The sequence below is a fragment of the Meles meles genome, chromosome 11 (genome assembly GCF_922984935.1).
Source record: "Meles meles chromosome 11, mMelMel3.1 paternal haplotype, whole genome shotgun sequence".
NCBI lineage: Eukaryota > Metazoa > Chordata > Mammalia > Carnivora > Mustelidae > Meles > Meles meles.
This window is the reverse complement of record NC_060076.1, coordinates 66,931,950-66,946,712: the sequence shown is the minus strand read 5'-3', so window position 1 is coordinate 66,946,712 and position 14,763 is coordinate 66,931,950. Positions and strand designations below refer to the sequence as shown.

General features: G+C 43.2%; 1 protein-coding gene across 13 annotated transcripts in view; it reads left to right on the top strand.

Annotated features, from left to right (window-relative positions):
• The window catches only part of LOC123952764 (aminopeptidase O (putative)), a 337,543-nt gene that overhangs the window by 269,841 nt on the left and 52,939 nt on the right, over nt 1-14,763 (top strand). The window contains exon 14 of one of the 13 annotated variants that reach the window (XR_006820720.1): nt 7,726-7,882. The exons of the other annotated variants lie outside the window; for them this stretch is intronic. The gene's annotated coding sequence lies outside the window, so the exon portion shown is untranslated. The remainder of the gene's footprint in view (nt 1-7,725; nt 7,883-14,763) is intronic. 13 annotated transcript variants of the gene reach the window in all.

Here is a 14,763-nt window from a genome sequence, read left to right as displayed (position 1 = left end):
GGACACCCAGATTTTTTTTTTCTTTAAAGTCCAGAAATGTTCCTTGAATATGTCTCATCGTGGCTTAGTTTGCCCAGTTGTCAACTGGCTTTTGAACTTTATTTTCCTCATTTGTAAAATGGAGAATAATGGTAACCTCAAGAGAGTGGATTTGAAAACCAGCTAGGATACTGTGTATAAAGTGCTTTAAATTTATTTTATTTCCTTACTAGTCTTCAAAGTCCTGTGTTGTTAGGAACTTTAAAATTTAGAGTACTTTGTTTTATGGGCATTTGGATTTGACTTGGCTTTATATTTGTGAGAAATCTGAAGTGGGTCCTCTGAAGTCTTTTGTCTACATCTTAGCGGTATATAAACGCCCGCTGATTCCATGTGGTAAACAGGCTTTCTGTGCCCATGCGTGGGAACTACTGGCCTAAAAGCAGTGGTGCTTCTGAAAGTCTCTCACATAGAAAACTCCTTCTCCATTTTATTCTTCATACACTCTTGCCCAAAATAAGTTACATTCCCACAAAAAACTAGGTTTACGTGATCATGGTTTGTGCACAGAACAATACACAGGAAAAAAATTAAAGGACTCTGTTTTTCAGATAATGAAAGCTGAAAACCCAAGTCAGTTCTAATCAGCCAGCATGTCTTCTTGGATTTGTTATACATAAGACCTGTGTAAGAAGCTGCTGGAAAATACCAGAGAAACAGGAGATGTCATTTCTGGCCATGGGAGATAAAACACACACATATCAAAGATCATTTACAAAGCAGCATGTGATAAGTAAATTCAAACCAGTATGGCATAAACTAAGGACATGAGTATATGATGCATTTTACCAGAGGCCACCCTGGACTCGAGTTTCCATGCCTGGGCCTTGTTTGGATAAAACAACCCTTTACACATGCAGCCTGGAAGTTATGGTGGGAAATTGGGTAACTGAATTAACTGAGTCCATTTTAATGCTTTTACCTGATTTGTAAGCACAGATAAGGGTTTGACTGACATACATGTAAATAATGTGAGTGTCTTTATTTGCATATGTGATTTTTTAAAATAAATTCATCCATGTTTTGCATGTAAGGCTGGAACCTATCATAGAAATTCTGCTGACACAACTCAGGATGATTTGAAAACCCAAGGCTAGAAATACAATACTGCCTACAATTCCAAGTATAACACATTCTGTATTAAATTCTGTATTTATTTGAACAATTTATTTATTAACTTCACTGCATATCCACAAACATACAAAGCCCTGAATAAGGAGTACAGAGTACAGAAATGAGTGGAAAATAGTCCTGAAACAGTTCACAGTTGAATGTAAAAAACTGTATAGAGTAGGAAACAGAACTGAATCCAGCCTCTGTCAGTGGTCCAACAGGTGTGTATACAGAGCATCTTGGATCTCTGTAAGGAAAGGGAATCCTCTCACTGTGGGCTTGCATTCTCCATAAGTCTTCTCCAGGATGATTTCAGGATGCAAATATTCCAGCTTAGTCAACTGTTGTTATTTTGTAGAATTGAGGATACCATCATTTCAATTCTCAAAATTCTGATTGTCTTCATGAGCATATACTGAAACCAGGAAATCAGTATTTCCTTTTGGCTCTTGTGCAGTCAGAGGCCTGCAGCGAGTTCCGGCTACCAAGCTACCTCTGTTTTCAGCCTCTTTCACTGTTTTTTCCCCTTTGATTTGCATTAAGTTTTGGGTTTTTCCCCTTCCCTAAACATTTGGTTTTAAGGCAAAAGGAGAAATGAGAATGTTTCAGAATTAGGGATGGTGACTGCAAGTTCTGGAGCCCTTCAGATTCCTTTTGTGATTTTGGAATGTTGTCACTCAAAAAGCATCCCATTTATTCTCAGCACCACAGATCTAGCATGACCTCCGTTTTTTAGAAAAAAGTTATTAAAAAATAATTGTACACCCTTTTTATCTTTCTGCTGGTGAGCACAAATCGATGCACCAGGTGCACTACAGAATGGCATTAAGCACGTACTCAAATCCTTTTAACATTTTACATCTCTTGTCAATCAAGAAATGTTTGTTTTTCAGAGTGTTAAATTCTAAATCATAGGTATGAGAAGATGCAGACTTCATGTAGATGAAGCAGGAAAACAAACTGATTTGCTTTAATTAATATCAAACCGGGTAAAGTAGGAAAAGATCTTTTCATAGAAAAGGCAACAGTTGTCATTTTATGTGGCCTTGTTTGTAACTGAAAACCATAGAGTTGATTTTCTGTGGCAGTTTTCATTTCGTGTCCAAGAAAAATTCATGATCTCTATCAAGGAGGAATAGCAGGAAGAAACTGTAAGAGAAGCCAGTCACAGCTCTGGGTTGTGTTCATGCACAATTTGATTTCTGAGTTTTTCTCCTTAATTATCAGCTACAGGACCTTTAGTTTTCAGTGTTAAAGGCACAGCTATAACAGTAATTCCTAACAGTAATGGTAAAGGTCGCTTAGTGCTCCCACACACAACAGAAGATAGTGGTTCTGATTCTCTCTTGTAGTAGCTGTACCAAGTTTTATGTACTATGTCTTTTCTATGCCATGAAATGCACCCATATCCAGTTTCTCGAGTTTTAAGACACACAGTTGTACAGCCATCGCCACAGTCCAATTTTAGAACATTTCCATCACCAGAAAGTTCCCTTGTGTCCATTTGAGGTCAATCCCCATCCCCTACCCCTAAGCCCCAGACAACTACTAATATGCTTTCTGTCTTTAGAGTTTTGCCTTTTCTGGAAATTTCCTATAAATGAAATCATACACACTTTAATCTTTTGCACTTGGCTGCTTTGATTTATCACCCTGTTTCGAGGTTCAGCAGTATTGCACCTCCCAGTGTTTGTTCCTTTTTGTGACAAGGTAGTGTTCCATTGTGGGGATGTGCTGCGTTTTGTTTTTCTGTTAGCAGGTTAGCAGATGTTTGGAGTTTTTGCAGTTTTGCCTTACTATAACTAGTGTTTAACTGCCTTCATGCGGACATATTTCTCTTGGGTAGAAAACCAGGCCTGGCATGGCTTGGCCATAGGGTAGGGGTATGTTTAACTTTCCAAGAAACTGCTCAGCTGTTTTCCAAAGTGGCTGCAGCATGTTACATTTCTACCAGTGGTGCCTACGGTTCCCAGTTCCTCTGTCTCTTTGTCAGCACTTGGAATTGTCAGACTTCTTTATTTTAGCCATTTTCATGGGACTTGAACTGTGCTTTCTCCACATAATTGCTTTTATTTCTTGTGAGGATCTGAAAGTATCTGTATCCCCTAATGGGCTTTTGTCCTCCATTTTATAGATCGGAAGGCAGTGGAGCAGTTACTGGAAATTCTAAATGTCTCGCCCAAGATTCCCAAATGAGTCATGAGCCTAGAGTCCTCACGCATCAGTTGGAAATAGAGCAGCCTGTTTTTGTTCCAACTCCTGGCTCCCTGTGACTCAGACGCCTCTTTGTCCTCATAGTCTTGTTCGGTGTGGTTGTCTTTTGATCTTTGTTGAGTGATCCATTCTTATCCTCTCGGAATTTGGTCTGATGAAATCCAGTTGTTTTCTGTGGAGATGGGCTAGTGTCTTGGAAAGGTGCTCCTTAGCTGCGGTACACAGGCCTGTCTGCCTCGGGGGTGGTCCCTGTTGACTGAGCCAGTACCTGTCTGTCGTCCTTAGGAGGGGGGTAGATCCTTGCCTCACCAGAGCTTTGTGGGAGTTAGGTGAGGTGACTTATCTAAGACAGCTGGCATGTACTAAATATTTTAATATATTTTATGGCACCTCTTCTGGTGCCTGTGAAAGGCTGATTACCTTCTGATGTGGACAGTAACACCAGTCATTGGGTTTTCTTCTCTGTGATCCTGAGACAGGAAAACATTCTTAAATTTATTTACTAATTAAAAAACAAAATTGAGCCATGGTTTCTTCCTGTTCTTTGGTTGCCAGCAAATGTAGTAGTAGTACTTTTACAAGTTTCTGTACATTCCCCATTTTCTGGCTTACTCTAGAAGACTCATCCTGCTTCTCAGAGGTACTGTAGCATTTCATCGGCGTCTTTCTTCAGTTTGTCCAGACTGGAAACTCTCAGAAGTGCTCTTCTGGCTGTAAACTGTAGTCTAGCAAAGCTCCATTTTATTTTATTTTATTTATTTATTTATTTAATAAAAGATTTTATTTATTTGACAGAGAGAGAGAGACACCACAAGTAGGCAGAAAGGCAGGCAGAGAGAGAGGGGCTGAGCAGAGAGCCCAATGTGCGGCTCGATCGCAGAAACCTGAGATCATGACCTGAGCGGAAGGCAGAGGCTCAACCCACTGAGCCACCCAGGCTCCCGCAAAGCTCCATTTTAGATCATTACCTTTCTTACTCTCAGAATGTCATTGCCTTTGCACCTTTAGGCCAAACTGTTTGATGTGAAATTCCTTTGAAGGCTGGTAGGGCTTATACAAATACCCAGCCAATGAAAACCACTTAATATGGGGCACGTCTCGGCCTCCCTGGTCATTTTGCAGGGCCTGACTAGTTGAAGCAAAGGTTCCAGTTACCTCTGTTACCTTTCACTAGACGGGGTCACAGTGTTACATTTATTTCAGGACAAAAAGTGAATTCTAGTACAGGTAGTTTGTGAAATGATTATTTTCTCTGAAATGATTCTTGGTCATGTTGAGTTTCTAAATGTTAAAGGGAACATGGGGGAGCACCTGGGTATCTCGTCAGTTAAGCGTCCTGACTCTCGATTTCGACGCAGGTCCTGATCACAGGGTTGTGAGGTGGAGGCCCGTGTTCGGCTCTGTACTGAGTGTGGAGCCTGCTTAGGATTCTTCCCCGGCCCTTGCCACCACCCCGTGTTTGCACTCTCCCTCCCTCTCAAAAATAAATAAATAATAAAGGGAACATTGCTTTTAGATCTATGAAAATCTCCTCTTGGTCTGATGCTGCCACACAGCACATGGGAAGAAGTTAAGAGGTTGGGAACTTCAGAACATGTAATTGCCACCACCAAGGAGCTTCTAATTTTTTAATTTTTTTAAAAATTTTTATTAACATATAATGTATTATTAGCCCCAGGGATCAGGGAGCTTCTAAAGTACCTGCTGGAGCTGTCAGTCAGGCACCTGGCGGAGTGTGCTAGTTGCTGTGGTGTTTAAGAAAGCTGCTTGAGGTCCTGAATCCTGAATACTCAGGAGTGCCGGATGGCAAGAGAGGAAATGAGGGGGGAAGATGTCTCATGGAAAGTTGAACAACTCTGGTGTCACTTCAGTGCTTTATTTGGGAAGTTGTATGGGACAGAGCTGCTGGACTCAGGGAAGACCTTGCAGCTTCTCAAAGGCCAGCGATTCACTTACACGTGAGAACATGTAGTCCCCAAGAGCTTCGGGTCCCAGGCTGGAGAGCTGGCCTAGGACCAGAGCCCAGGTCTGTCCACCTCCCCCCCCCCCCTTTTTTTTTTGGCTCTTTTCAACTGCTCCTCCCAAAACAGAGGGTGGAGGCAGAGTAGCCTTGGGTTCCAGGTGAGGAGAAATGGGTCACCCTGGTCTTTGTTATGTTGGAGGGCAGGGACACCTGTGGGAGGCCCAGAAAGAAGGTCTGGGAGACTTGGGATGACCCTCCACGGTCATCCCTTGTCACCTAGGAACGTGTGCAGAGTGAGGGCCTTTTCCTAGTAGATGGAGGCTTTGGTGGGGCATGGACCGTGTCTGATTTTGAGGGCTCAGTCGTTTCCGAGCACGGAGTAAGACTTCATGGTGAGGCAGCTAGGGTGTCCACAAGGGTTGATGTGAACTTTTGCTTTCCATGTTAAATTAGTGAATCCTGCAAGGCACAGATTATTTGAATTTTTGTGATTCTTATCACAGTCCAAGCAATTGCAACATGAAAATGTGGTGGTGGTAGTTTTTCAATCCAATGTGAGTGTGACCAGGTAACTAGTCATTTTATTTTGGAATGCACCGAAGGTACACCCACAAATTCTTTTTCTTCAGCCTGTGCAGGTATCTTTTATGGTTATGTTATTTATTCTGAAATGCAAGGCTGCTTTCCATGTTTACACGTATTCCTACCTTACTGTATTGCGCATCTAGAATCACATTTTTCTTCAGTCTCTCTCAGCTCATAGTTTACAGCTCAAATCAAACCACCTCCACCCCCAAAAGCAGTATTGATAAAACTAATGCTGAACTTGGGATTATGAAAGGTTTAGTTCCCAGAACTCACTGTACTGTTGGCAGGGCGAAGTGAGTAGGAATATTCTGATTTAGGGAAAAAACTGCTTGTATTTTATCTGTAACACAACTGGTAAGATACAGAAGGATAGTGCCCCAGATGAGCAGGTGAAAAGGGAATGTAGCTACTGAGCTACATTAGACTTGCAGACGGGCCCCTCCCCCGCCCCCAGCAGAGTGAAAGGGGTAGGAGAAAAGGCGCGGGATGTTACTCCTGTCTTCATTAGAGATTAAGTCACTGGCTTGGTTAGCTGTAGCGTTACCCAATCTCAGAGCACCACATTATCGTAAGACAAATCTAAATGACGCTAAACTGCCTTCAACAAAGGATTCTTGTCGTAGGGGCATGCACGTACAACTTGGGTGGGTGTGTGCAGGTGCACTCACCTTTACCTGTTCCATCGGCCTTTGACCTGCAAACAGGGAGGTGAGGGGCCGAGACCTGCTGGTGTGACAGCTGTCTCCCATCTCAGAGGGAAGCTGCAGGCGCTATTTCCAGAGCTGGCGCTGTTTGCCTCTGACTCTGACTCATGCTCTCAGAGAACTGCCCTGTGGATAATGCAAAGTCATTGTCATCATGAGCCATCCTAGGGAGAGGTTCAGTTGGAAAAAGTGAAGGTGGAGCAAACCAGGCTCTGGAACAGGAGACGAAAGATACGGTTTTTTGTTTGGTTTTGCTGAACTTCATAGTCATGTCTTTGAAAACTGCGATAATCCTGGTGGGAGTTCACGATAACAGAAGAGAGGAAATCAGGCTTGTTGCTGCAGGATTCCTCTTGTGTTCAGATTCTTAAAGCAGGTGGAGAGGAGAGTAAAATAATCCTGGGATTGTTGTAGATTTTGGACACGTATTCATAATTTCTCAGTTTTTCATTTTTTGTGTTAAACCTATTTTGTGATCATGCACTGTTACAGAGAAGAGAAAGGGATGTATTATAAATATACGTAAACTTCAGTATTCTAATTACTTGTCTTCAAAATGATCTTCCGATAATCAGGAGGGTGAGGCACATCATTTACATGAGGGTTAAGAATAAAGAAGTTATCTCTATGCTAGTCTTGGTGGGACTTTTTCCTGTGAAAAACTATTACCAGCATATCTGGAAATAATTCCTCATTATTTTAAGACCATTCTTTATAGTAAATCTTAGTATCAGAAATAATTGAAAACTGGGGCGCCTGCATGGCTCAGTTAAGCGTCTGACTCTTGGATTTGGTTCAGGTCACAATCTCTGGGTTGTGAGATCGAGCCCCACGTTGGACTCAACATTCGGCGGGAATTCTGCTTGGGATTCTCTCTTCCTTTGCCCCTCCCACTCACTCTTTCTCTCTCTAATAAATAAAAAAATCTTTTTTTAGAAAAATAATTGAAAATTAAAATAAAGTAGCTGTTCGAACAGTAGCTCAGTAGAAACAGTTCATGTGTTGAGAGCATTTATTTCCCAGGCAGTTTTTTGACTCTGGTTTTCTTAGCAAGAAAAATGTTAATCTTTTGTGGATGGACCCTTTTTTTTTTCTTTTTCCCAGAGCATGTGTGGTTTCCGTTAACTTCTTTTTCCACTGAACTGTGGTGATGGCTGCAGCTGATGCCTGTGGGTCATCTGTGCTCCTAGAATTGAACTGATACTGTGTCGTCATATTCCCTCGCCGCTGTTGTCCTTCACAACCTGGAAATCATAGACAGGTAGCTGGAAATCCCATGTTTATCCCTTACTGTTTTTTTCACCTTGGACAAACTAGTCTGTGGAAGCCTCAGTTTTCCTCATCTATAAAATAGTATAAAGCATTTAGCAAGGAGCTGCCACTGAATCGTTGCTCACTGACAGTAGTTATTAATGTTATCGGGGATGGGCTTCTCTGGTATCGTCGTCATGGGTGAAAGTCATTTATCATCTGCGGTGTACTAAGAGAACAGAAGGCACCCTGAGAAGCAATAGGATAGATCCAGAAATGTAGCTGCAGAAGAATGGCCATGTTTGGAATATCCGCCTGGTGTCTGTGGGCCAGCTGGAGTGTCCCCAGCTTGAAGACCAGGGAGGCAGCCCGGTTACTTCTGTGACAGGTCTCTGCTACGCCTAGAGGGTGCACCTCTCTTCTAAGCTGACCCAGGAATTTGCTCCGTGGGGCCGCTCTCCCCCAGGCAAATACTACCTGGGGTTCTGTTGGAAGTTTCCATTAGGCTCCTCCAAGAAAGTTTTAGTTGAAGTCCTCAGTAGTGGTTCTGTTAATTTGGGTTGAGGTCTTAATTAAAGTCATCTCAGTTGGCAGAAGGTCTGGCCAGCCAGAAATACAGTTCTTGCTGGTATCTGAGTGCAGTAGAATTCCAGGAAGTGTTCAGAAATAAGTGTTGAGATATCCCTGCCCCCCAGCTGCTATAGAGGTCTGAGTTCACAATAACTATTATTCTTATGTAGAGCTGGCTCCGAATAGTGAGTTTCCCCAGGCGCAGACTTACTAATAGAAACCCACTTAGACCCTGAAGAAATGGGCCCAGTGTTCGTCTCAACTATGAGTAATGTATTATGCATGATTTAAAAAGGCTTCTCAGAATGTCCTTGCTTATGTAAATCAAGAATCAATATTTTTTAGAAAGAAGTTTTTATAGATAAGCCATCACATTATTTGATAATCAGACATCATTTTCAAGTAGTTAAAAGGGTCATTGGACAAAACCCAGTGGACTGACTTTGCTCCCTAATTGCTAAGGATTGAAACTCCACATGCCCTCTAAATTATGAACAGGCTTGAATTTTTTATGGGAAAGAAATTATTTTTTTATGTAGGATAATTTTCATGTCAAACGTTGTATTAGCCAGCGAGCTCTATCAGATTATACAGGTTGCTGCTTTTTCTCACCTGATGCCTACTTTTCCTCTGTGAAGTTTATTTTAAATAAAGATGAAAGAATGAGTGATAAAGTAGGTTTGGAACGAGGGGAATGAATCATGAGAAAACACTGCTGGTCCTTCTCATTCGTCCTTGGCATTCTTGGAATATTCTTACCTCTGTTGACAGAGAGCAGCAGTTCAGTGGCAGGCTTGCTCACGATAAGGGGCACTGTGGGCCCCCCTGAGGAGGAGGTTGCTGGAACATTCTCCCCGTTTTCTCCCAGGCAGTGCCATAGCTCTCCATGAGTGGTGAGAGCCACTGGAAGGATTTCATAGGCCCAGGGAGGGACCCTCTCAGCGGATAGCTGCAACAGTATGCAGACGTGTGTGTGACCCCGTATGAGTGCCGACTGCCCCAAAGATGGTGTGTTTCTCCATTCTGGGTTGGGCGGGGGCCCACCATGGCAGCTGGGGCTTGTTGGCCAGTGTATCTGCCAGTGCGTCTCTTGAGTCAGGGAGAATGCTGGTAGGGAGAATAGTTTTATTGCTTCTGAAAATAGAGGAAATACTCAAGAGTGCTGGGAGAGAGGAGGATAAATATAGCATTTCCGTTTCCCTGCCCATTCTACTGTTTTCCACAGCATTTCATTTTTCATAAGATGGATTTTTATCCTGCCAACTTCAACAGAAGATAATTGCATACCGTTTCTATCAGATTGGCCCTCTTATCACTTCACGTACTTACTATTACTATTTTTTTTCCTGTTCGAAAACTTTTGTATGGGGACATATAAGGTGGTCCTAAGATTTTTGTCTTCTAGACCTGGTGCGTGTGCTGTGGCTTCTGATGGGACCTCTTGTGAGTAGATGGCAGGGGCAGTCTTGGCTATGGGTGGTCAGAAAATTCCAGATACTGACTAGCTTGTCCTTGTTCTTACTCCTTGCATGACCCATGTCCTAGAGGGCCGTTCCCCATGTTTGTCATCCTGCCCCTTCCATCAATGGGCACTGTCTACCCACAGCACCCAGGAACAGTGCCAGAGACCATCCAGTCCGTTGTCCTGCTGGGAAGGGATCCGTCATGAGTCTGCAAGGCAGAGCTAGCACACTGGCTGTAAGTCCCTGCCCAGATGAGTAAAGTAGGGAGTTTACTTAGTAGGTGCTTGGCAGCAGTTGACTCAGTAGGAGATGGGAGGGGAAGGCTAGATAGGTCATCTCAGGGCATTGTACATGGTGTGACTGTTTATAAGACTTGAGGTTTCTCATCATGTAAAATGATTAAGTTGATACCAATTTTAGCAAATAAAACCTAACTTTGAGGTTTGGGAAGTAAGTGGCTTGTGTTACTGAATACAACCATTTCTCTGGTTTCTTACTGCTTGAGTGTTTAGAGTGTCCATTAGCATGCTTAGCCTAGTGCCTGGCCTAGGTTTGCCCATGACAAAGGTCCTATGTTCATAGGGCAGTGGACTCTGCGTTCCCAGGCCCCATCACTGCCCCCACCGGCAGTGTGCAGTAATAAGTAAGCTACTCGTGGTTACCGGCTAATAGGGCCGTGACCTGGTTTGAACTCCGTAATGAGGAAAGAGCAGATTTATTTGCTCCCCCTGCGCGCCTCCCCCCCACCATGCTCCTTTATTATCTTTAAGAGGAAATTGAATAGCAAAATTCTGCATTCTCATAATGTTAATGGCATGATGTCATTTTTTCCAGTCTGAAGTCAAGAAAGAGGGACAACCAAAATGCAGATTTAACATCTCGTAGCTGCCCAGGGCTTCAGCTGGAGCTGTGTATGTGTGTGTTATGTGTATGTTTTTAACAGCTTGTGTAAGGTATAACGTATAGAGTATAAAATCCAGTGTACAATTCATTGGTTTCTGATAAATTTGCCAAGCTGTGCAGTAATCTCCAGAATCTAGTTTTAGAATGTTTCCATCATCCTGGAAAGATCCTTGGTACCCATTAGCAGTGACTCCCTGTTTACCCCACCCTGCAGCTGTGGGCAACCCATAACCTTCTTTCTCTTTCCGTAGATTGACCTTTTCTGGATGTTTCATATCAGTGGAATCATACAATATGTGATCTAGTGCGTTTGCCTTCTTTCACTTAGCATACCATACCATTTTCAGGGTTCATCCGTGTTGTAGCGTGTACCAGTGGTTTGTTTCTGTTTAATTCCCGAGTAGTGTTCCATTGTAAGGCTATACCACATTGTGTCTGTCTGTTCACCAGTTGATTGATATTTGGGTTGTTACCAGTGGGGCGCTGTTGTGGATGACACTGCTATAAAGGCTCACCAGGTTTCTGTGTGGATGTGTGTTGTCAGTTCCTATGGGTAGGAACCTGGGAGGCTTTCACAGTATACTTATGTGTAACTTACTAAGAATCTGCTGGATTGTTTTCCAAAAAACTATACTATATTACATTCCTATGTGATGCGTGAGGGTTCTAGTTTCTCCACACCCTAACGAGGCTCTATTTAAGGAATAACCTTAATCTTTGACTTTTATTTGATACTCTTATACAGAAAAGAAAGGTAGAAACTGTTTTAGTTTCTTAGATTTTTTCAAGCATTGTTAATCATGTTAACCAAAATCGTAGTCGTCAGTACTCTGTCCTCTCTAATCTCTAATTATGTGGGTTTTTTCCCTAGACTTGATAAGTACGGAGGGGGTGTGTGTGTGTATGTGCGTGCGCATGTGATGTATTGCTTCAACATTAAGTTAGTTTACTTCGAGAAGGGATTTTATTTTTTGTGCTTTTCTTTTTGTAACTTTCTCTTTTGTTCATACCAAAATATAAGTTTATATTTCTAATTATACACACTGTCTTAATGTAGAGTTAGATACATGTATGTAGAAACATGTTTTATGGTACTTTAAATAACCAAATGGTAAGTTTTCTAGTTTATAGAATTAGGTAGCTTTTAAGAGTTCTCTATTAAAAATGCAAGTAGGGGTATTTGCATGAACCTGGGCTATTTCCAAAGGCCTCACAGAAGTTGTACAGGAAAAATTTATCCCATCATTTGACATGACAGGGATTACTGTGCACCTTTACAAGTGATGGAAGTTGCTTGTTCTTTTTGTTTATTCTCAGATTTACAGGTGTGTTTTATTCTGGCAGTGAGCTTATCAAATAAACATTTTTCTAACCAAGTCCTAGTTAGTCATGACCGAGCCTCCTGGGTGAGGTCTGTGGCCGCTCCTTAGGTGTCCCAGGACACTTGCTGCAGGCCTGCTGGTCTTTGGAACAATTTGTGCTTGTCCAGGATTGGTTTTAGCAGTGACAGTGTAAAGATGATGTTCTTCCAGGGGCAGGAGCACCTCACCTCCCAAGAGGGAAGGCTGAGGTGTACCCAGGTTCCCAGTGACATAAATGCATGGGAGAGAAACAGTAGCAGAGATGTTCTCTTATGTTCTGATAACTGAGGAGACAGCCACAGCTGAATAAGGTCTGTGGCACCTGGCCTGGCCTCCGTTTCTGTTCCCGTGCTCTGAAGTGTGGGCGGAGTTTGGTATAAAGGAGTAGTTCTCACGGGGCAGAACCACTCCCATGGTGTTGATATAGGTGTCCCAGTGACTGGGGGCTATTGGCTTGCACCGGGCTGAGCCCAGGAACAGTGTGCCTGCAGTGCGTAGCACTTCCCAGTGTGGTCAGCAGTATGCTGCTGGTTGCAGGCTTCGGGTGCCTGCTTGGGAGTTAGGTGAGAATCATGGGGCCAATGTCAGAACTTAGCCCTGACTCTTACATGCATGGTTTTAGTATTTCCTGATGTCTCTAGGAATGTGACTGCCAGGTAAATCTGGGAGGATTGTATTTTGCTGAATTTTCCCCTAAATACTTGTCATTTCAGAAAACCTTGTCCTCTGTGGGAATGCTTTTGTGTCTGAGTAACTTACACAGCATGCCTGATTCAGTTTGCACTAATAGCTGTGTGTTTATGGGGATTCTTCAGGCTTCTTATTGCTTCATTGTGTCTTCTAGGGTTCACAGGCTTGTAAATACCGAAATTCACATTAATGCATCCGGACCCACCTCCTTTTAATTCTCCTTTATGTTACAGATGGGGCATTCTATTAAGGTCTCCCTCTAATTATTTGTATTACATATGTGAGGATATCTAAGAATTTCTTTTCAAGGTAGTTCTGAAAGTGAGGTGTTATTTCTGATACTGTGAAAGCCATGGGCTCCACATTCCAACAGGCTTTCGGTCCATGTTACAGCAGTGTGTAGGAGGTAGTGGCAGAGCTAATAGGAGGTAGTAGCAGCTCTCAGAGGATGCAAGGAAGGGGGGCTGGTGGGGGTGGAACAAATATGCAGATACCTGTGGAGGGCAGGTCACTGAGCTGTGTGTTCCTTTGCTATAAATTGATTATCCTGTGGGCTCTGCAGTACTCCCTAGGACTGCTTGCTGCCTTCATCACTGCAGAATCCTCCCTGTCACCGTGTACACTCTCAGTGGGGAATAGGGGGCCTGACGAGCCTAGTCACATATTTCTGAGAAGATATGTGGTAGGGAGGCCTGGGGCAGAGTGGAGGATGAAGACCTGAGCTGTCAGGCCTCATGATGACATTACTGAGTTCCTGAGGGCTGTTGCATAGATGCACACATTAAATCATTGTACCAGTCTCGGTTTTCGTGGCCTTTGCCCTTTTGTCTGCGTGTGTTCCTGATGAGGAGCCGTGCCCCCGATCCCCCTGGAGCAGCCCTTCCAGCCTGTGCTTCCTCAGCAGAGCAGTTCCTCAGAGCGCTCACACTAAGTGTCCTCCGTGTGTGCAGCATTTCCCCGTCCTGGGCCCTCAGGCACCTGACATCCTGTCTTGACTTCCGGCCACTTTGGTGCCATGACAGTCACTCTTCATCCTTGGGTTTGAGAGACATGGCATTCTTCCAGCTCCTCACGATTTTAGCACTGATTCTGGTTTGCAGATTTTCCAATAGTGCTTATTCTCCTTGCATTTGTTATTGATATTTTGGACATTTCAGTGTTTAAAAGCATCTTCTCCAGCAGCTTATCAGGGACACCAGGAGGAAAAAAGTGTTAATTCAGCCTTCTCATGGAAGCACGTTCCTGAGAAAGGTTTACTCAGGGGCAGGGAGTTGGAACTAATTTTAACTCTGTTTCATTTGTAACAACCAAGTCCACTGTTAGTGTAACAACTTGAGTTTCCCCTAAACCTTGCATAGGTCTTTGAGAGTTTCTTGGGCAAATTGGAATGAAATCGCAGGGTGGCAGCCCGCCCCACGGGGCTGACTGGGGGGCTCACTGGGGATCCTGGTTTATGTTGCTCAGATAGTTGAAATCTACGCTAAATGCTGAGTTGAATGGCAAAGGGTGGTAAGTTCCTAGTTTCTGCATAGAGTAAGTTTGTTTTCCTGTGTGGCACCTTTCCTGTATTTTTACTTCAGTTCAGTGTGTATAGCTCCCGTTTGAGTTTCAAACTAACTTGAGCCAAGATAATTAACATTTTTAAAGTGATGTACTTAAAACAGCGCCTGGGTGGCTTAGTCAAACTCAGCGTACTCTGTTTCGGCTCAGATAAAGATCTCAGGGTCGTGGGATCAAGCCCCACGTCAGGCTCTGGGTTCAGTGCTGGGTCTGGTGGAGATTATATCCCTCTCCTTCTGCTCCTGCACGGTCCAGCGTGCTCTCTCTCTCACTTGCCAAAATAAGTACAATCTTTTTTTTTTTTAAGTGATATACTTCTTATTAGAGAAAAATTAGAGAATATA